Raw genomic sequence first — 21,805 nt, forward strand, 5'->3', positions numbered from 1 at the left:
GATTACAGCCCCCGAGGTGACATCCAACCGCTCACCCTCGATTGGCGCAGCTGGCTCCGAAGGGGTCACAGTCGGTGCGTTTGCGGCCTCCAGGGTACTGTTCGGCGGCAGAGCTAGATCATGCCCCACGAGACAGTGCGGCGCACTTGGCTGTGGCTCGAATCCGTCGAAGATCAAATCTCCGCGGATGTCTGCCGTGTAGTTTGGGCCTCCAAACCTGACTTGATGGCCAGGGGCGTAGCTTTCGATCTGCTCCAGGTGGCCAAGTGAATTGGCCCGCAGTGCGAAGCCGCCGAAGACGAAGATCTGTCCGAGGAGAAAAATCTCACCCTGGACCGCATTGTTGTTGATGATCGAAGGAGCCATCGGGCCTAAAGGCGACGACACAGAGGAACTCTCAATGAAAGCACCAATGTCGGTGTCAAAACCGGTGGATCTCGGGTAGGGGGTCCCGAACTGTGCGTCTAGGCCGGATGGTAACAGGAGACATGGGACACTTTGTTTTACCCAGGTTCATGCCCTCTCGATGGAGGTAATACCCTACTCCTGCTTGATTAATATTGATGATATGGGTAGTACAAGAGTAGATCTACCACGAGATCAAGGAGGCTAAACCCTAGAAGCTAGCCTATGGTATGATTGTTGTGTATGGAGTTGATTGCCTACGGACTACAACCCTCTGGTTTATATAGACACCGGATAGGGTTAGGGTTACACAGAGTCGGTTACAATGGCAGGAGATCTTGAATATCCGCATCGCCAAGCTTGCCTTCCACACCAAGGAAAGTCCCATCCGGACACGGGACGAAGTCTTCAATCTTGTATCTTCATAGTCCAGGAGTCCGGCTGAAGGTATAGTCTGGCTACCCAAATACCCCCTAATCCAGGACTCCCTCAAAGAGCCATGGAGGATGTATGATCCTATGATGGACATGCAGATTTATCCACTTTCTGCAGTGATCTATCATATAGGCGAGGCCGCGGTTGAACAACGCAATTGGCCTGAAGTCTTTATAATTCGCAGATCTTTTGGGCACTTGGCAGATTACAACCTTGAGCAAATCAAACTTGGTATCATGTTGTCTACTGTAAGATTCTGAGTATTCTGGGTTGCGGTGCCATAGCAGTGCAGTGTTAATGGAAGGAAGGGGGATCAATCACTGGGTGTAGACCTCCATGAGCATCTAGCTATCGTGACCATCGATGAGCACCATCCAAGACGTGTTCATCCCGACCCAGTACATACTATTAATGTAGTAAAGGGAGATGGTGATAGAATCCACAGTCGAGGGGGTTGATGCTCGCCACCCTACGATCGTTATGCTGCATGACACGCTGTTTCTGAAGATCAGGCGGCATCAGCCATCAGGGAGCTGGCTTAAAAAGCTCCTACCAGAGGACTTTGAGTACACGGTACAGCCCCGATGATCATGCGGCGAGCCGCATGGTACTGAGATTGTCCACATGCGAAACAATGAGCTTGATTACCTTTGTGGGGAGCGAATTCCAGCCACTCTTTTGGCGGACGCTGCTCGGTTCTGCCATTGTTAGTGCTTGGGTTTCGGAAGAGGGGGGAGGCGCCTAGCGGGGATGGAAGATTGGACGATTATGTGCGGACGGGGATGGAGAAGCGAATATGTGTTGCGGGAAGTGGACATGTGATGATGACAATGTAGCAGCAGCACACCGCTTGACTTACGAGACGCATCCCAACACCGTAGAGTCATATCGATGCCAGACAACATGCTTGAGTGATCACAGTACTAGTACAATAACCTACAATACCTACTACTATGCCCTAGTTTTTTTCATATAATGGAGTAGGAATATGCTCTACTACTAGTACCAGAGGAGTAGTATATTGTAAAATAGTTACAAACTTCAATGCCTGAGCATGGAACGATTACGAACCGCCATCAGTGCTAACTCCAATCCCCAGCAAACGTTCACTAGGAGACATGGCAGTTGCAAACGCCCGTGACACAGTTACAGTACGTTTGTAAGGGTGGCGGTTTTTTCAAATACTAAGGATTAAAAATGGGCCATCATTGGATGGAAATCTGACGGATATGTGGGATTCGCCAGGATTGGGCTCGTGGCAAAAAATTGCTAGATATCATTACTAAAAAAGGTTAAAGCACCCGGGGTTATAACTTGGATCGGCTAACCACTAACGCCCGCGACGCAGTTATAGTACTAACATAGTTGTAAAATGGTCAAAGAACGTGTCTATGTGGTGTTTGGAATTCTATGCAAACTAGTAATATGCCCGTGCATTGCTCGGAACATCAAGATGCATTTTTTTACAAAACACCTGTTATGATTGACCCTTGCAGGAGTAATCCCATGTGTAAAAACTAATGATATGTCGAGAATTTCATCAGAAAAAGGTATCTTGAGAATTTCATCGAAAAAATGATATCTCGAGAAAGATGAGAGACAAGGTGAGGAGGAGTGGGGCATGGTGGTGACTGGTGGTCGGACTGGGCGAAGGTATGGGTTTCGACGCCGTCGGCAACGGCCACCATGCCAGATTGTTCTAGAGACTTCCTTTTTTAATTGCTCAGCAATGAGGTTGTGGGAGAAAAGGATGAACGAGGCAAGGCCTTATTTGCAAATGTGAATAGGGCTATGGGTATCTTTTTGCAAAATGGTCATAGTTTCCTTCCTATCCGTCAGATATAGATCGGACGACCTATATTGCAGGATGGCAGGCACATCATCATCACCAACTCTGTTTTTTTATCTAGGGAGTACTAGTAAGGACACCACCTACTGCTTCGTGTGCTACTCCTGTGCTCCATTCGGCAGGCACAATGTCCCCTACATCCACTCCCTCCGGCACTCCATTCGCTGGGTGCAATGTCCCCTACAACCACTCCTGTTTCATGGACGACCTGGTCGATGCCTGCAAGGTTCCCTATGTCTACAAGAGTTTCGGCTGTGAGAGGTACGTCGACCAGCACTAGCTGGCAGTGCATAGTTCCAGATGCACGCACACGCCCAACTACTGCTATGAGTGCACAATGCCGTTTGAGGGCTCGCCGGAGAGCCTCGTGCATCACCTCATGGCACCGTCCATCAATCTCTACTGTCCCGTGATAGTAAACATCAAGTATGAGACATGCTACACGTTTGCCTTGCCAGAGTCGCTGGAGGATCACCGCCGCCTACTAGTCGTGGAGGAGGACGGCATTCCTATTGTGTTGCCTTAACACTTGATGGATAGCTTGTAGGCTTTTCCTGATTTTTCTACTATGTATGTAGTATTTGGTTGCAAAGCATTTTATGTCCATGTATATCGTCTAGATCTATAAACAATTTGTAGCGACCAGACCTCAAAGGGTCCAATCTTTGTGCTCAGGTGTCATCCCTGGATAAGTAATGCTGACACCACATAGTACTTGAAGGATTTATAACAGAGTAGCAATCACACACTTATTACATCGAGTGTCTCAAAAGAGAACTTATTACAATAAATATGGCTTAAGGCCATCTAATAATGATAACAACAGAAGGCTTGGAAGATAAGTGAGTCCATCAACTCCAACGACATCACTGAGTATAGAACCACGACCAAAAAGCACCTTAATCATCGTCTGAAAAGTCTGCAACATTAACATTGCAGCCCGAAACGGGTCAGCACATGGAATATGTTGGCAAAGTAACACATAGAGAGTAATGGAATGAAATAGGCTATACTATATGCATATTTGGCTGGTGGAAAGCTCTAAGGTTACAGTTTTGCGAAAAGCCAATTTTTCCCTACTGCAAAGGAATAAATTTTATTTAACTAACATGGTGGTTGTTAAACATTGAGAATGGTTGATAGCATTCTCAATCCCAATTAAGCACCACCTTTAAACAAAAGGGAAAATTTTGTTTTTGCCACTCTAGATTTTGCCGATTCTCCTTATGCCACTCTAGATTTTGACATTTCACTTTTGCCACTCTTAGTTTTTGACAATTATCTGAATTGCCATTCCGGTGGCAAAAGCATAAATTTCGGAGTGGCGATTGTGATACATTTCAAAAGCTAAGAGTGGCAAAAATGAAATAAAATTATACTGCTTTTGCCACAGAATGGCAATTGTGATAATTGTCAAAAGCTAAGAGTGGCAAAAGTGAAATCTAGAGTGGCATAAGGAAAATTGGCAAAATCTATAGTGGCAAAAACAAAATTTTCCCTAAACAAAACCCAACAAATTAACTTTGGAGTAACATGATGAGATTCACATGATAATCCAGGTACTAGATAATCAAGATGTCCATAACCGGGGACACGGCTAATCATGATTAGTTTATACACTCTGCAGAGGTTTGCGCACTTTTCCCCACAAGACTCGATCGCCTCCGTTTGGTTTCTTGCACTACACGATGTTTGAGAAACGGATGACCGAGACATAGTCTTTCAGAAGTGCTAGCACCTTACAATCGGGTAGACCGTTACACCTAGTTTCCCCTACATCTGCTAGTCTACCACTATAAGAGTTCGCACAACTTAGTCAACTATGCTAGAGCCCATAATAGCTTGTGGCTGCACACAGAAGTTTCCAGTATGAATAATCTCATGATCCCTTTGAGCCTGGGTGGCGGTCCATAAAAAAACAGGCAATCCTGGAATACCCAGGTGCCTCAATCCACCCAGATGTGTATTTAAGTTGCCACCTTAGATAAACCATTAATTTAACAATCTCACATCTGTCATGGATACACTCACCCAATCCACGTCTACTAGCATAGCATAGCATAATTAAGCAACGTAGAGGTAACTCCCAAAGGTTTGATAATAAAACAGGTAATAGGTACTACCTCATCTACTTCCCAAACCCACAATTTAATTAGATCCTAATCATGCAATGTGTGAGGATTGATCTAATGCAATAAAAACTGGGTAGTTGGGAATATGATCAAAGTGTTACTTGCCTTGCTGATGATCCGGGAAACCTAGCGATTCGAAGTAGCAAGCGGCGCACTACGGGTACTCTATGGCAAACAAACAAGCATACAATAAGTACTCAACTAATGCACAGGTAAAACTCGAATAAGAGATCTAACCAGAAGGTTCAACTTAAGAACTCCGGTTGGCAAAAAGAATCAAATCGAACGAAGCAACGAAAGACAAACAGCAAAAAGACAGGCTTCATTTACTATTCTAGATCTAGGGCTATTTTTACAGTGGCAAAAACTTGTTTGAGTTGGTTAAACGGAAAGAGGGTTTCGAGATGAAACTCTAGGCGCTTGAATCGCCTGATTCCGATAAACGAGCGAAAAGTTAGACTAAAATGAAAATCGGATCAGGAATCACGATCAGAAAAATCGCGGATTTAATCCGAGAAAAAGAAAAACGACGAACGTTCGTTAGAACGAATGAACGGGCGAACACTCGCTAAATAAATGAACCGGAAAAACCAATCTATTTAAAAAACCGAAACTAAAAAGACCGATGGAAAACCGATCGGTTTTTCTAAAAAAAACGGCGGCGAAAAACTACCTCCGACGTCGGATCCGGCGGCGCGGCTAGGCGGCTGCGCGGGCGGCGGGGCGGTGCGGGGCGACGCGGAGCGGCGGCGGCGGCCTAGGGTTAGGGTTCGGGGGCGGCGGCGACTTGGGCTGGCCTCGGGCCTCGGGGCGCTATATAAAGGGCCCGGCCAGGCGGAGTCCTCACCGGTTACGGCCCAGAGTCGGTTCAGACTCTTTTTAAAAAAAATTACGCTCAGAAAAAAAGAAATACTAAACCGACTCCAAAAATCCCGAAATAAATTTTCCCCGGTTTCTAAAATCAAGCCGCATAGGATGAATATTTATTTGGGGCCTAAATGCAATTTTGAAAAACGCGCATTTTTCCTAAATTCAAATAAAATAGCAAATAAATCCGAATAAAAACTTATTTGATTTTTTATTAAATCCTCAATATTTATTTATTTTGGGAAAGTCATTTTATTCCCTCTCTCATATTTTTGTAATAGAAATAATTGAAGATAAAATAAATAAAATCAAATGATCCTAGTTTTAAAATTTGAGAAAACTCAAATGTGAAAATAACGAGATTCCCAACTCTCTCCGAGGGTCCTTGAGTTGCGTAGAGTTTTCTAGGATCAACCAAAATGCAATAAAATATGATATGCAATGATGATCTAATGTATAACATTCCAAATTGAAAATTTGGGATGTTACAAACCTACCCCCCTTAAGATGAATCTCGCCCTTGAGATTCGGGTTGGCTAGAAAATAGGTGAGGGTGGTCCTTTAGCAATTCTTCCTCTCGCTCCCAGGTGGCTTCATCCTCCGTGTGGTGACTCCACTGTACTTTGCAAAACTTGATAACCTTGCTGCGGGTGACTCGACTGGCATACTCTAGAATCTTAACTGGTTTCTCCTCATAGGTCAAATCACTATCCAACTGAATCGCTTCCAGCGGCACTGTATCTCTCAGCGGTATTTCAGCCATCTCTGTGTGGTACTTCTTTAACTGGGAAATGTGGAACATGTCGTGAACTCCTGACAATCCTTCGGGCAACTCCAACTTGTAGGCAACTTCTCCCATACGCTCCAAAACTTTGTATGGGCCTACAAAATGTGGCGCTAACTTTTCCTTAACTCCAAAATGCTTAACTCCTCGAAGTGGTGATACTCGAAGATAAACTCGGTCTCCGACTTTGTAAACTGTCTCCTTGCGTTTAGAATCTGCGTAGCTCTTCTGTCCGGACTGGGCTACCTTGAGCCTATCGCGAATAAATTTCACCTTCTGTTCAGACTCTTTTATCAGATCTGGTCCAAACAATTGGAGGTCTCCAACTTCATCCCAAGACAATGGGGTCCTGCACCTCCTTCCATACAAGGCTTCGAAAGGGGCCATCTTCAAACTGGATTGATAACTGTTGTTGTAAGAGAACTCTGCATATGGCAAATTCTCATCCCAACTAGATCCGTAATCTAGCGCACAAGCTCTTAGCATATCCTCCAAAATCTGATTGACTCTCTCGGTCTGTCCATCTATCTGTGGATGGAAAGCTGTACTAAACTCCAGTCTGGTACCCAAAGTTTCATGCAACCGATTCCAGAACTTTGAGGTAAATTGGGTTCCTCTATCTGATACAATGCTCCTTGGAACTCCATGCAGACATACGATTCTGGTCATGTATATCTTTGCCAACTTTGCACTGGTATAGGTAGTCTTCACTGGGATGAAATGAGCTACCTTTTTCAAACGATCGACTACAACCCATATCGAGTCATAGCCTGAACGAGTTCTGGGTAACCCGTAATAAAATCCATGCCTAACTTATCCCACTTCCATTCGGGTATTGGCAATGGTTGTAGCAATCCTGCTGGCTTCTGATGCTCTGCCTTTACTCTCTGGCATACATCACAAACTGCTACATACTCCGCAATATCCTTTTTCATTCCGGTCCACCAGAAAGTATCCTTCAAATCCAAATACATCTTGGTATTTCCTGGGTGAATCGAATATGGTGAATCATGGGCCTCTTGTAGAATTAACTTCCTGATCTCCGAATCATTAGGCACATAAACATGGTCTTCAAACCATAGGGTATCATGCTCATCCTCATGAAATCCTTTAGCCTTTCCCTTGCTCATTTTCTCCTTAATAGAAGCAATCTCCTTGTCGGTCTTCTGGGCTTCTCTGATCGTATCCATTAAAGTAGACTGAATCTCCAATGCTGCTACATAGCCTCTCGGAACTATCTCCAAACATAGCTCTTGAAGAATTTCGGCTAACTCCCTTGGTAAATCTCCCGTCATTAAGGTGTTGACATGGCTTTTATGGCTCAACACATCGGCTACTACGTTAGCCTTACCGGGGTGATAATGCAATCTCATATCATAATCCTTGATGAGTTCCAACCATCTCCTTTGCCTGAGATTCAACTCCTTCTGTGTGAAAATATACTTCAAACTCTTGTGATCCGTGTACACCTCACAATGGTTTCCAATGAGAAAGTGTCTCCAGGTTTTAAATGCATGCACTACGGCTGCTAACTCCAAATCATGCGTGGCATAATTTAACTCATGCGGCTTAAGCTGTTGTGAGGCATATGAAACAACTCTTCCTTCCTGCATAAGCACTGCTCCAAGTCCTCAACATGAAGCGTCGCAATACACCTCATAATCCTTGGTCTGATCTGGCAAAATCAACATAGGTGAGGTAACCAAACGTTTCTTCAACTCCTGGAAACTAGCCTCACATTCCTCAGTCCATGTGAACTTGGTATCCTTCTTCAACAACTCCGTCATAGGCTTAGCAATCTTTGAGAAATTCTCAATAAATCTCCGGTAGTATCCTGCGAGTCCAAGAAAACTCCGGATCTCTCCAACTGTTGTTGGGGCTTCCTAATTGCTCACGGTATCAACTTTTATGGGATCTACTACTATACCTTCTCCCGATATAACGTGTCCGAGAAATCCAACTTCCTTCAACCAAAACTCACATTTGCTAAACTTGGCATATAATTGATGTTCTCTGAGCTTTCCAAGAACCAAACGCAAATGCTCCTTATGCTCCTCTTCATTCTTCGAGTAAACCAGGATATCATCAATGAACACTACGACGAACTTATCCAAAAACTCCATAAACACTTTGTTCATCATGTTCATAAAATATGCAGGTGCGTTAGTCAGACCAAATGACATAACGGTATACTCGTACAGCCCATACCTGGTGGTAAAAGTCGTCTTAGGTATATCTTGTTCTTGAATCTTCAACTGGTGGTATCCTGATCGCAGATCGATCTTGGAAAATACCTTAGCTCCTTGCAATCGATCAAACAGATCACTGATCATCGGTAGTGGGTACTTGTTCTTGATGGTTACTTCATTTAACCCTCGATAATCAACAACCATTCTTAACGATCCATCCTTCTTCTCCACTAGAAGTACTGGCGATCCCCAAGGCGAAGAACTTGGGCGAATATATCCCTTATCCAGTAACTCCTTAATCTGCTTCTTAATCTCCACCAAATCCTTTGCGGGCATCCTATATGCTCTCTTAGATATTGGCCCTGTGCCTGGCAAAAGCTCAATCAAAAACTCAATATCTCTATCTGGTGGCATTCCTGGCAATTCTTCTGGAAATACATCAGGAAAATCCTTCACTACTGGTACTTCCTCCTGCACAACTCCTGTTAAACAATTTACTTGAGTCCTCATCGGCATATGCCGGGTTACGTACTTGATCCTTCTCCCTTCCAGGGTGGTGAGAAAAATTGACTTACTGGCGCAATCGATGTTTCCTCCATACATCGACAGCCAATCCATACCCAGAATTACATCCAATCCTTGTGATTCCAAAATGATCAAATCCGAGGGAAACACATGCCTACCTGTACTTAATGGCACTTGAAAACATCCTTGGCTAGCCATATACTCCGCTCCTGGTGAGCTTACTAACATAGGTGTTCTAAAAACTTATCCACAAATCCCCTTGATATGTATGAATGCGATGCACCAGTATCGAAAAGAATGAGTGCAGTAAATGACTTAACCAAAAACTTACCGATTAGTGCATCCGGCTGCTCTTCAACCTCCTCCACGTTAACGTGGTTCACATGTCCCATGTTGAAAGGGTTCGGCTTCTTCCCAGAGCTTCCATTGTCGTTTCCATTCTGGGATTCAGGAAATTCATTGGCATAATGTCCGGTCTTTTGGCACTTAAAGCAAGTGACTTGGCTCAGGTCTCTCTTGGCTGGGGTCAATGGGTTGGTGCGGTTCTGGCCGTTGCTTCTTCCATTCCCATTACCATTCTTGGTTCCACTGTGATTGTGCGAGCTACCTCCTCCATGGGTATGCTGAAAATGTCCTCCCGGTCTAGGGGTAAAACGTGGCTTTTGCTAAGCTCCTGAATTGTGCTTCCCTTGTCCGTACTTCCTCTTGCGATTCTCAATCTGCTGCTGCTTCCCTTCAATCATGAGAGCATGATCTACCAACTCCTGGTAGTTGTTGAAGGTTGCTACCATCAACTGCATGCTCAACTCATCATTCAGTCCTTCCAGAAACTTCTCCTGCTTAGCTGCATCCGTAGCAACGTCATCTGGAGCATAACGTGCTAGCTTACTAAAGTCCTCCACATACTGGCCAACTATCCTTCCTCCTTGGCGCAAGTTGCGAAACTCTCGCTTCTTCATGGCCATAGCTCCTGCTGAAACATGGGCAGTACGAAAAGCTTGTTGAAACTGGTCCCACGTGACAGTGTCGACAGGGAAAGTGGCTGTGAAATTCTCCCACCATGATGTTGCGGGTCCTTCAAGCTGATGTACGGCAAACTTCACTTTTTCCGCATCTGTGCATCCTGCGATGATCAACTCCCTTGGTGTCTTGCGGAGCCAATCATCTGCTACTATCGGCTCGGTGCTACTGGAAAACACCGGCGGATTCAGCCTAAGAAAATGGGCTAAGTGATCAACAGGTGGTGGTGGCGGTGGGTTGTTGTTGTTGTTCCCCTGATTCTGATTCTAGACTGGCAACTGCATTAATGTGTTCTACTGCTGGATCAACTGGGTGAGCTCCGGTGGGAAGGTAAATCCGGGGTCACGTCTCGGAGGCATCTGAGGGTTTAGAAAAGATGAGATTTAAGAATAGAGGGGGTCTAGAGAGAAACACTACCCATATGCACATGAGGCAAAAGCAAACAATTCACTTCATTCAATCAATCAAACAAGGGCATACAATCGATCTAACTATTGCAAAAGTGCTTGGACTATTATATTTACATGGTGGACTACTACTACTGATGGGGTGGTCTACTAGAAATATTCTTCGGTTGCAGACTCCATGATATCTGCTCCAGCTTCATCAACATAGTCATCATTGCTATCATCTGGATCCGAGTCGGTGTCGTCGATGATGATGTAGTCTTCCGGGCGAATCTCCTTGGGTTCTTCATCTTCTTCTACTGGTGTAGGGCCTCCCATAACTATGTCAATCTTCTTGATCAGATCGTCATTCTTCTCCACTAATACTTCGATTTCCTCTTCAAAATCTTCATGTGTAGCCTTGAGTTCTTCCTCCAGTTCCTTGATTCTTGTCCTCGCCTTCTTCAGATCTATCATATCGGCGCACATCTGGTTCTCCTGACATCGAATGTGCTAGTTTAACTCCTGGATAAAAGCTACAACTGATCTATCCTTCCTGGTACTGATCATCTCCTAGTGCTCATCTCGGCGCCCACAAATCTGGTAGATAGTATCCTTGAGATCATTGCGGTAAACTTCTCCAATGCGTCCCATGGCGATGTCAGCTGCCATGCTCTTTCCTAGACTCTAAGTTGGTGCATCAAAAGAAAACTCTATGGGCTCAGTGACTGGCATGAACATCCTTCCTGGAACTTGAACTTGAATCATCCAGCGCTCTTCTTCTGGTAAAGTGGCGTTGTAGGTTCCTGTGAAGCTTGGTACTCCTATGTTCAGGTATCTAGTGACTTCCTTCAAGTGACGTCCAAAGGGTGTATCTTCATCCGGTTGCGTGAACTTGTTCCTTGCATCCGCCATCCTAAAAGAGTAGAAAAGATGAGAAGTCAGAAACAGAAGAGAGTGAGTGGGGATCTAGGTCTTTAGCTTAGTGGTCGTGTCCTACAGTCAGCGTGTGCTCTGATACCATCTTGTAGCGACCAGACCTCAAACGGTCCAATCTCTGTGCTCAGGTGTCATCCCTGGATCAGTAATGCTGACACCACACAGTACTTGAAAGATTTATAACAGAGTAGCAACCACACACTTATTACATCGAGTGTCTCAAAAGAGAACTTATTACAATAAATATGGCTTAAGGCCATCTAATAACGTTAACAGCGGAAGGCTTGGAAGATAAGTGAGTCCATCAACTCCAACGGCATCACTGAGTATAGAACCACGACCTAAAAGCACCTTAATCATCGTCTGAAAAGTCTACAACATTAACGTTGCAGCCCGAAACGGGTCAACACATGGAATATGCTGGCAAAGTACACATAGAGAGTAATGGAATGAAATAGGCTATACTATATGCATATTTGGCTGGTGGAAAGCTCCATGGTTACAGTTTTGCAAAAAGCCAATTTTTCCCTACTGCAAAGGAATAAATTTTATTTAACTAACATGGTGGTTGTTAAACATTGAGAATGGTTGACAGCATTCTCAATCCCAAATAAGCATCATATTTAAACAAAACCCAACAAATTAACTTTAGAGTAACATGATGAGATTCACATGATAATCCAGGTACTAGATACTCAAAATGTCCATAACTGGGGACATGGCTAATCATGATTAGTTTATACACTCTACAGAGGTTTGCACACTTTTCTCCACAAGACTTGATCGCCTACGTTTGGTTTCTCGCACTACACGGTGTTTGAGAAACGGATGACCGAGACATAGTCTTTCAGAAGTGCTAGTCTACCACTGTAAGAGTTCGCACAACTTAGTCAACTATGCTAGAGCCCATAATAGCTTGTGGCTGCACACGGAAGTTTCTAGTATGAATAATCTCATGATCCCTTTGAGCCTCGGTGGCGGTCCATAAAAACAGGCAATCCTGGAATACCCAGGTGCCTCAAGCCACCCAGATGTGTATTTAAGTTACCACCTTAGTAAACCATTAATTTAACAATCTCACTTCTGTCATGGATACACTCACCCAATCCACATCTACTAGCATAGCATAGTATAATTAAGCAACGTAGAGGTAATTCACCCAATCCACCTCATCTACTTCCCAAACCCACAATGTAATTAGATCCTAATCATGCAATGTGTGAGGACTGATCTAATGCAATAAAAACTGGGTAGATGGGAATATGATCAAAGTGTTACTTGCCTTGCTGATGATCCGGGAAACCTAGCGATTCGAAGTAGCAAGCGGCGCACTCCGAGTACTCTATCGCAAACAAACAAGCATACAATAAGTACTCAACTAATGCACAGGTAAAAATCGAATAAGAGATCTAACCAGAAGGTTCAACTTAAGAACTCCGGTTGGCAAAAAGAATCAAATCGAACGAAGCAACGAAAGACAAACGGCAAAAAAACAGGCTTCATTTACTATTCTGGATATAGGGCAATTTTTACAGTGGCAAAACCTTGTTTGAGTTGGTTAAACAGAAAGAGGGTTTCGAGACAAAACTCCAGGCGCTTGAATCATCTGATTCCGATAAACGAGCGAAAAGTTAGACTAAAACAAAAATCGGATCAGGAATGGCGATCAGAAAAATCGCCGATTTAATCCGAGAAAAAGAAAAACGACGAACGTTCGTTAGAACGAACGAACAAAGGGGCGAATGCTCGCTAAATAAATAAAGCGGAAAAACCGATCTATTTAATAAAAACTAAAACTAAAAAAACCGAACAAAACCGACGAAAAACTGATCGGTTTTTCTAAAAAAAACGGCGGTGAAAAACTACCTCCGGCGGCGGATCCGGCGGCGAGGCGGCGGCGTGGGCGGCGGGGCGGCGCGGAAGGGCGGCGGCGCGGCGGCGGCGGCCTAGGGTTAGGCTTCGGGGGCGGCGGCGACTTGGGCTGGCCTCGGGCCTCGGGGCGCTATATAAAGGGCCCGGCCAGGCGGAGTCCTGGCCGGTTATGGCCCAGAGTCGGTTCAGACTCTTTAAAAAAATTACGCTCAGAAAAAAACAAAAGGAATACTAAACGGACTCCAAAAATCCCGAAATAAATTTTCCCCGGCTTCTAAAATCAAGCCGCACAGGATGAACATTTATTTGGGCCTAAATGCAATTTTGAAAATGCGCATTTTCCTAAATTCAAATAAAATAGCAAATAAATCCGAATAAAAACTTATTTGATTTTTTATTAAATTCTTAATATTTCTTTATTTTGGGAAAGTCATTTTATTCCCTCTCTCATATTTTTGTAATAGAAATAATTGAAGATAAAATAAATAAAATCAAATGATCCTATTTTCAAAATTTGAGAAAACTCAAATGTGAAAATAACGAAATTCCCAACTCTCTCCGTGGGTCCTTGAGTTGCGTAGAATTTTTTAGGATCAACCAAAATGCAATAAAATGTGATATGCAATGATGATCTAATATATAACATTCCAAATTGAAAATTTGGGATGTTACACAATTATGGATCTTAGTAGTTCTTTTCTATTGATAATCAAAACCTCCCAATTTCTATTGTTTTGATAATACAATATACTTTTATTACTATGCTAACATTGACTCCACAAATATGCTTAATGACTGCTCCCTTCGTCAAGAATTACTTGTTGCATATATGGATAAAAATGAATGTATCCAGAACTAAGATACATCTAGGTACATCTATTTCTCTGATAAGTATTTCTAGGTGGAGGGAGTATTAATATGACCTATATATTGGCCATGCCACGACGTTCATATCTTACCCTTATATTTGGATACAATTTATTGCTTGCAGTAATCATCGGCTATGGCATAAATTTTGCATCCTCCTCATGGCTTTAAATTCTGATGGTCATAGCTACTTTGCTGAATGAGTTTGATATCTCAGTATGAACAAAACAGACTCGTGTACTTTTTCACCTACTGAAGTTCTAAGGAAGACGACTACTGAAGTCAAAGGCATTTCTTGAATCTGTTCATCTAGTAATGTTTATACGAAGCGAACATCGGGCTTGCGTGAGACAGAGGCGTCGAGACTCAAGAGTAGGGATCCAAATTTTGAAATTTCAAAGCCGCCCATGTTTGCTCGCTCGCCCCACCGTGGGTGACGGGCGAACCCTAGCCCCCTCCCCATACTCCTCTCCTACTGCCTCCACCGGCGTGGTCCACCGTGGCCTTGGCCTGCGTGGTGCTGGCTGCGACCGACAGGTCTTTCCCCACACACTCGGTCGGGCTCCTTCTAGCGGCAGTGTGGCTCGCCCAACGGCGGTCTGGATCGGCGGAGCGGTTCCTGCAGTCCTCGGGTGCCTTAGGGGCGGTGGCATGGCCGTTGGCTACGGGATGGCACGATGGTGCGGGGGATCGGCCGATGGCGCCCCCTAGGCCCAGATGGGGGCCCTTTGGGCCCCATTTGGGTTCGGGTGGGCCTGCGGCTCTCTACATGGCGGCAAGGCTCCCTGGAGGTGGAGGTGGGGCAACGGTTGTCTCCCGGCGGCAGCGTTGGCAACCGGCATGCTGCAATATGGTAGGAGGACTTCGCGAGCCCATCTAGGCCGGGCTTGGCCAGTAGGGGCCCGGTTTGTCCCAGTTGCCGCGTCTAATCGGTTTTTGCATCGGCAGTGGAGGTAGTCCACTCCTGCTTGGCTGAGTTGTTGGTGCCATGGGTCCGTTGTTCCCTCTTAATTACTTCCTCTAGGCCCCATGTCGGTGTCTCCAGTTTGGTGACAAGTTTGATTCAAGGCTGTGGTGGCGCATGCTGGTGGACGGCATGATTGGTGGAGAACTCAGATTCTCCGGGGTGGTGGGCATTTTGGGTCGGGAGAAATCCATTTCGGTTCCTTTCATGTGCGGTTTTAACTGCTACCTCCATTCTACATAGGGGAATAACATTCTTTTTTATGATAACATATTTCCATGGACGGAGAGTGGCTGCAGTACAATAGTGGTGTGCACAATGAGTTTGACCTCTTCATGACAAGCAAACACAACCACCTATTCCAGGATGACTATAGTGATGAGATGGATGGTCTGCTTGAAGCCACTACTATCATGGGCAACACTTATGATGCCAACGTTGTTGCTCCAGACCACAACAACAATGATGGAGAGACCCATACTGAGCAGAGAATGGCCACAAGGCATGCTAATTATCACCGTGTGCATAGTGAACAAATCCTACAACTTGAAGCGTACAATACATACTCAATCAATGTTTCTTACCTAGTGAAGATGTGTACTAATCCATTTTCATTAACATGATCTATAGTGTGTTCTAGGACTGCCCTTATCTAGATGAGAAACTTCGGAAGGACCTTAGTGAGAGTCTTGGCATGAGTGCCCAGCAGGTCAAGTTTTGGTTCCAAAACAAACGCACCTTCAGTAAGGTACATACCATTCTTTCCCACAATTAGTTACATATGGGTCACCTACGATATGCAGTTATATGCACACTTTGCTGTTAAATAGTACAAACTCCACTAAACATTGTAGCATTGTTCGTCATTGGATCTTACAATATACTAATGTATTCCCCTCATGAACATGGTATCATACTCTAGTAACCACTAATTAAAATGATGCATACCTGAAATTAATAAATGCAGGGCAAGATGAAGTGGTGGTGGACCCAACATCGTTGGGTAGAAAATGAGAGGCTAAAAACTGAACATCAAGCCATCATGTTGGCTATGCAAAACAAGACTTGCCTCAAATGCAGAGGGGTGATGGTACAAACTCAGGATACCTCGGAGCGCCAACGCCTATACACAGAGAATATGAGGCTCAAGGAAGAACTCGTACATGCCATTTCCTATCTTAAAGAAGGTCTTCGCCGAAATGGAATGTCGCTCCCATGGGCCCACAACTGACCATACCATCTTCGATCTTAGTCAATGTTAATTCTTCCGCATGAACTATAGTTTTACTTGGTTCGTCAGCTAGAAAATAACGCGACATGTTGCATGTGTATGTACATGACTTGTTCGCTTGTTTATTTATTTCCATAGGCTCTCATGGTTGCTACATGGGATGGCACGAGATATGGCAACCATGGCAGCAATGTAGGGGCAGTAGGATGAGCAGCTTTGGGATGGCATTGCCGTGAAGCTCGGTCCAATGCTCATCTTTGTCTCTTTGAGTTTGTAACAAAACATATCAAGTAGATGCCAATAAATAGAGAGAAAGGCACAAGAGCAAATACTTCGAGATCAAGGCATCCAAGGACGGTGAGTTTGTTTAATACATTGCAATGCTCTTGTCTGGTCTCGTCATTGAGCTAGATGGGCTTTGGATGACATATCCATTGAAAAGTTCAAGTAGTTCCTATCCTTAATTTCCCATGGTAAGTGCATGTGGTCACCTCGCTTGAGACAATCATGGACCTCAAGACCCTCTAAATGGAGAAGCTCATAGGTATGTTCCTTGCCGTTCAGCAGAGCTATGCCATATGGATGGAAAACCTTTGATAAATAGAATTTTTTCTACAAATGCAGAAAGAGTGGTAGGCACAACAGGGACGTTGCAATCACCTTGACGAACAATCCTAAGATAGAGACAATCGAAAGGGCAAGGTGAAGCCCAAGATGCCATCTGGTGAGATTAGTTGCCAAAAAAGTCATAGTGGTGGCAACATTGATAACACGAGCAAAGTTGAGTCACCGGGCAAGGGTTGGTGCCACAAAAAATGGCATTTGTGCCCACCTGGTGAAAGAATACACAAACCTCACAACGAACGACACGGCGAGACCAACCTGCTGGCTCAGGAGGACACGCCACACTAGTTATGGCGATAACCAGGGACAATGCACTCATGTTAGAGGCTTAGAGCTGGTGCGCATGGGCTCTCAAGCGAGGATGAGAGGCCCCTTAGACCTTCTTATCTTCCGCGGCTTATATGGAAACAAGTCGCACAAAAAATGGAGATTAGCCATTGAAAATTGCAACTTTTTATGATTACTTTTGTCTGGTGCGAGCACCAGTATGTACCTTGGTATGACCTGGTTTGGTCAAACTAGTTGCGAGCATCAGTGTGTACCTTGGTATGACCTGGTTTGGCCAAACTGGCGCTCTACTTGCACTTTGTTATTTGATAGTGGTTGATAGCTCAACATAGGGAGCGATGGTTCCTCCGCAAAATGCAAGATGGTTACCATTATAATCAAAGCTATAAAATCCATGGGATGGTACCAGTGTGCCAAATATTCCAAGCTGCAAGAGGATTAATCAAGTCCTCAACGGATTAAGAAATTATTTGCATTTACTATTTTCCAACATGGTTTACATATGTTTTGTTTGTAAAGTTACAACATTTCAAGCTGCAACTTGTCTTGATGCTCATAAAATTTCTGACAAAGTGAAGCAAATTTTCAAAACTTTAGCATAAAACCAACTTTCCAAATGCATCTGGAGATGTGCAAAAGGTAGAGGTAAGAAATAAAAGAAAGTAAAATGATAGCAGGACATGATGTATATTAGCTTTGGTCAATATAATGTTGGATATATTTTGCATTAACCCACAATCATAATAGATAAGGGCGGATATCACATTACATATGCTTAGAGGAAGATATAGTAGTGCACCATATCTTAATTAACCCCCTTCATCAATGTGACCGATTTTTTTTCACAAATAGGAGTAACGCATCAGTCATATATAAAGTAGAATTTGTCTTGTGGAAATTTCCTTGCCACATTCAATCTAAATGAAGAGCAAACCTATGTGCATGTAAAGTAGTAGGCCCAACATAGTAAGTAAGCTGCAAGATAATGATATCTCAACAAAATCTTAACCTTTTCAAGCTACATCTTGTCTAGATGCTCATAAATTTATGACGAAGTGAAGAAAACTTTTGAAATTTTAACATAAAACCAGTTTACCAAATGTACCAAGAGATGTGCAAAAAGGAGAGGTTAGAAAAAAAGGAAAGTATAATGATAAGTCTACTTTTCAGCATGGTCTATATGTTAACCGCCACTATGAAAGTTCAAGCCCCTTGCAGCCAAATTTTACAATACAATACTGATCTGAACACTTTTATATTTCTTGACAAAGGGAGTACATATGAGGTAATAGCCAAAAAATAACCGATGTTATCTATGATTTTGATGATGTTAGAAAATTATATGGATATATATACTTTATCTGTCTAGAATATATATACCACCAGTTTATGTAATTTCTAAATTAAGTGAAAGAGAAATAGTTTATGTGTAAGTACCAAACTGACCTTCACAATTCACACAGACTTTCCGGTCAAAGAAAAGAAACTTATTACTATGTAGCAAATACTAACGTAATTTTGCTTCCAACAAAGATCTCAGAGCCAACACGTACAACTTGTTGAGTTGATAATAATTTCGTTCCCATGGACCCAGCTAAATGAGGGCACACCAAGAAACACCAAAAAAACACAACAGGATGCTTGTTTAGTATCCACACCTTATACCCATGATACTCATCATATGTAGTATCATTGCCTACGTATCATACTTGTTCTCCCACAAGAAATAATTATGATGAAAAATATTATATTGTTCTCCTTATTACATTTGATTTGTAGCACGTAAACAACGTCGTCGTCCACCATTCAAAGTTCTGGTTGTTAATTTTGCATCATACGGTGTGGCAAACTGGGTTCAATATTTTTTTGCATCATCTCCTGGTAGTCTTAGTTTTATCAGTATTCCCTGCCAAAGAATCATTATGGTTAGAAGCAAGAAATACACACGGTTATATATTCTACAATGCCAAAGAAAATGCACATAAGAGAAAGAAACCTGATTGTGCCCAAAAACAAAGTTTCCATCTCTTCCTTGGAACAGTCAATGATAGTACGTATGAATGAGATGGTAGCAAATTGATCAATGCTAACTGTTATGTTTTCCTCATCTGTATGGAAAAAACCTTAACACCATAGATCACAAAAGGAAATCTTTTGAGAACTCAGTCATAACTAAAGAAGGGATCTCAACATAGAAACAAACCTTGGTGTCTTTGGATCTTAATGCGGGAATCAATCTCTTCCAGTCTTTTCTCTCGATCGACGATCTAAGAAATACCAGCACATGAACATCTCATAAATAGGGATGGAAAGGAGGGGGAGGTGGCGTTGAAAAGGGACTCATAAGTCACAAGTACAACCACGACCCGGTCTTGGTATGGAGCCTTGGACAGGTAAAGAAGACACGGGTGTCCACGAGATGAAGGAGGCGGAAATAGAAATGATGGGCTCCTCGCCGCTGCCCCTGAATGAAGCGTCTGGGGATGCGTCCTACACGACATTCTCCTCTCCACCTATGTAGCATCAGGAGGAGTGGTTGGGGCTTCTATGTAGGGGCGATGGGGTAGGGGTGGAGCGGTTGCTTTCGGTGACTTAGTCAAGGTAGGGGCAACGGGGTCGGGGGACGGTTTTCGGCGATGCTATAGAGGTCAGAGCGAGTGGATTGTGCACTGACTTTGTGCTCGGAGTGTGGGGTGATGGCTTTTGGCATCACGGTAAGGCCTCATTTGGTTTCACAGGATACCGGGGATCCCTGCCTATTTCCTGGGCCGAGAAACCACAGACCATTTTGTTCCCGAGGGATCCTGCAATGCATTTGGAGGCCCACGAGACCAGGGCAGCCCTGCCCTTTCCACGACCTTTCCGCTGGGCGAGGCTTCCACTCCTGATGAGATTGGGGAGGAAACCCTCGTCGCTCTGTCTCGCGAACGAGAGGCAATGGGGACAAGATCAAGCGCCCCCCTCCTTCCCGATGCCCTCCTCTATCCAATGCTCTGTCCTTCTCCGGCAACTGGAAGAAACTCATCCCCTCCCTTCCCCTCCATTGCACTGCCGTTCCATGGCTTCTTGTAGGTCTCTACTGTTCCATGGCTTCATGTAGGTTAGGCATGCAACAGACCCCCAAAATGGTCATGCGAATCTTCCACGTGGTTTTGATTGTGTAAAGAATATTTCGACCAGGGCTTCTCTTCCCTGGAACAATCTCCCCTAGCAACCAAACATAGCCTAAAGGAGAGTCGGGACTGGCGAGCGGATGCTCGGTACGGTGAGGAACACGGAGGTGTCAGGGGCAGAGGAGGGATGGCCGGTGGCGGTGCGATGCCCTCCGCTCGAGAAACCCTACAAGGAGAATGGGGTTGTGCAAGTGAGAGGAGAGTCAGGATGGGCTGGGCTCGCTCATTGTATGTGCGACAAATCGGGTGGGCTAGTTGGGCCGCCAAAACAGCCCAGTTTAATAGAGGCCTTCGTTTCTACTTCTGGAGTAGCAGTTCACCAATTTTGAGAAAAAGTTCAAAAGCTGAAAAAATCATCAAATTTGATAATAAGTTAATCCATTAAAGTTTCATCAATTCTACAAGAAAGTTCATGAGTTTCAAAAAAATAGTTCATGGATTTTGAAAAGAAGTTCCTCTATTTGAAGAAAACAATTACGAATTTTGAAAAAGAAAAGACAGAGAAAACATTAAAAAATTAAAAATAGGAATGAAGAAATGGATGATAAACATGTATGTTATCAAACCTAGTGAGGTGGTTGGGTTGGTTAGATGTTGATCACTCGTAACCCGTGAAGCTGGGTTTGAATCCTAGCTCTTGCAGAATTTTTGTAGTTTTATATTTAAAAATAGAAGAAAAATAAAATATGGGCCGGCCTGCGAGTAGCTCCTATAGGCGCCGGTTAGCAAAAACAGTAGAAACTGGCGCTTGCAGCGCTAAATAGGAATTCCGCCGCGCTGTATCGACGTAGCGCGCACCCCGCCGAACTCCCCGCTCAGCGTATCGACCGGCCCATTTTCTGCATTATGTTCCCAAAATGGGGTTTTTATGTTTTCTCAACTGGCTTTTTTTCATATTCTTATTTTTATTTTTATTTTTTTCATTTTTATTTTATTTCCTTTTTCTTCTTTTTCTTCTTTTTCCTTTTTTCCTTTTCTCTTTTCCTTTTTTGTTTTCCTTATTTTATTTTATTTTATTTTCTTCTTATTTACTTTTTCACTTTTTTGCATTTTTCTTGTAAATTTTGTGAACATTTTTTTGTTAATCGAATTCAAAAAAAAGTTCAACCATGTAAAGCTTCTCTAAGATGGAATGACATACCTTGGGTGGTGGTGTTGATCTGGATCATGTAGTTGAACTTGCGTGGGGTGCTCAAGGTGGATGTAGCATATGAATGGTTGGGAGCACCACTTGGAGTTGAGTTCATCTACCTAC

At 43.7% G+C, this 21,805-nt stretch overlaps 1 pseudogene; it reads left to right on the forward strand.

Annotated features, from left to right (window-relative positions):
• The first annotated feature begins 2,816 nt into the window (after window positions 1-2,816).
• On the forward strand, window positions 2,817-16,465 carry LOC119329617 (annotated as a pseudogene).
• Window positions 16,466-21,805: the final 5,340 nt, after the last annotated feature.

This window comes from Triticum dicoccoides, chromosome 7A, assembly GCF_002162155.2.
Source record: "Triticum dicoccoides isolate Atlit2015 ecotype Zavitan chromosome 7A, WEW_v2.0, whole genome shotgun sequence".
NCBI classification, from domain to species: Eukaryota; Viridiplantae; Streptophyta; class Magnoliopsida; order Poales; family Poaceae; genus Triticum; species Triticum dicoccoides.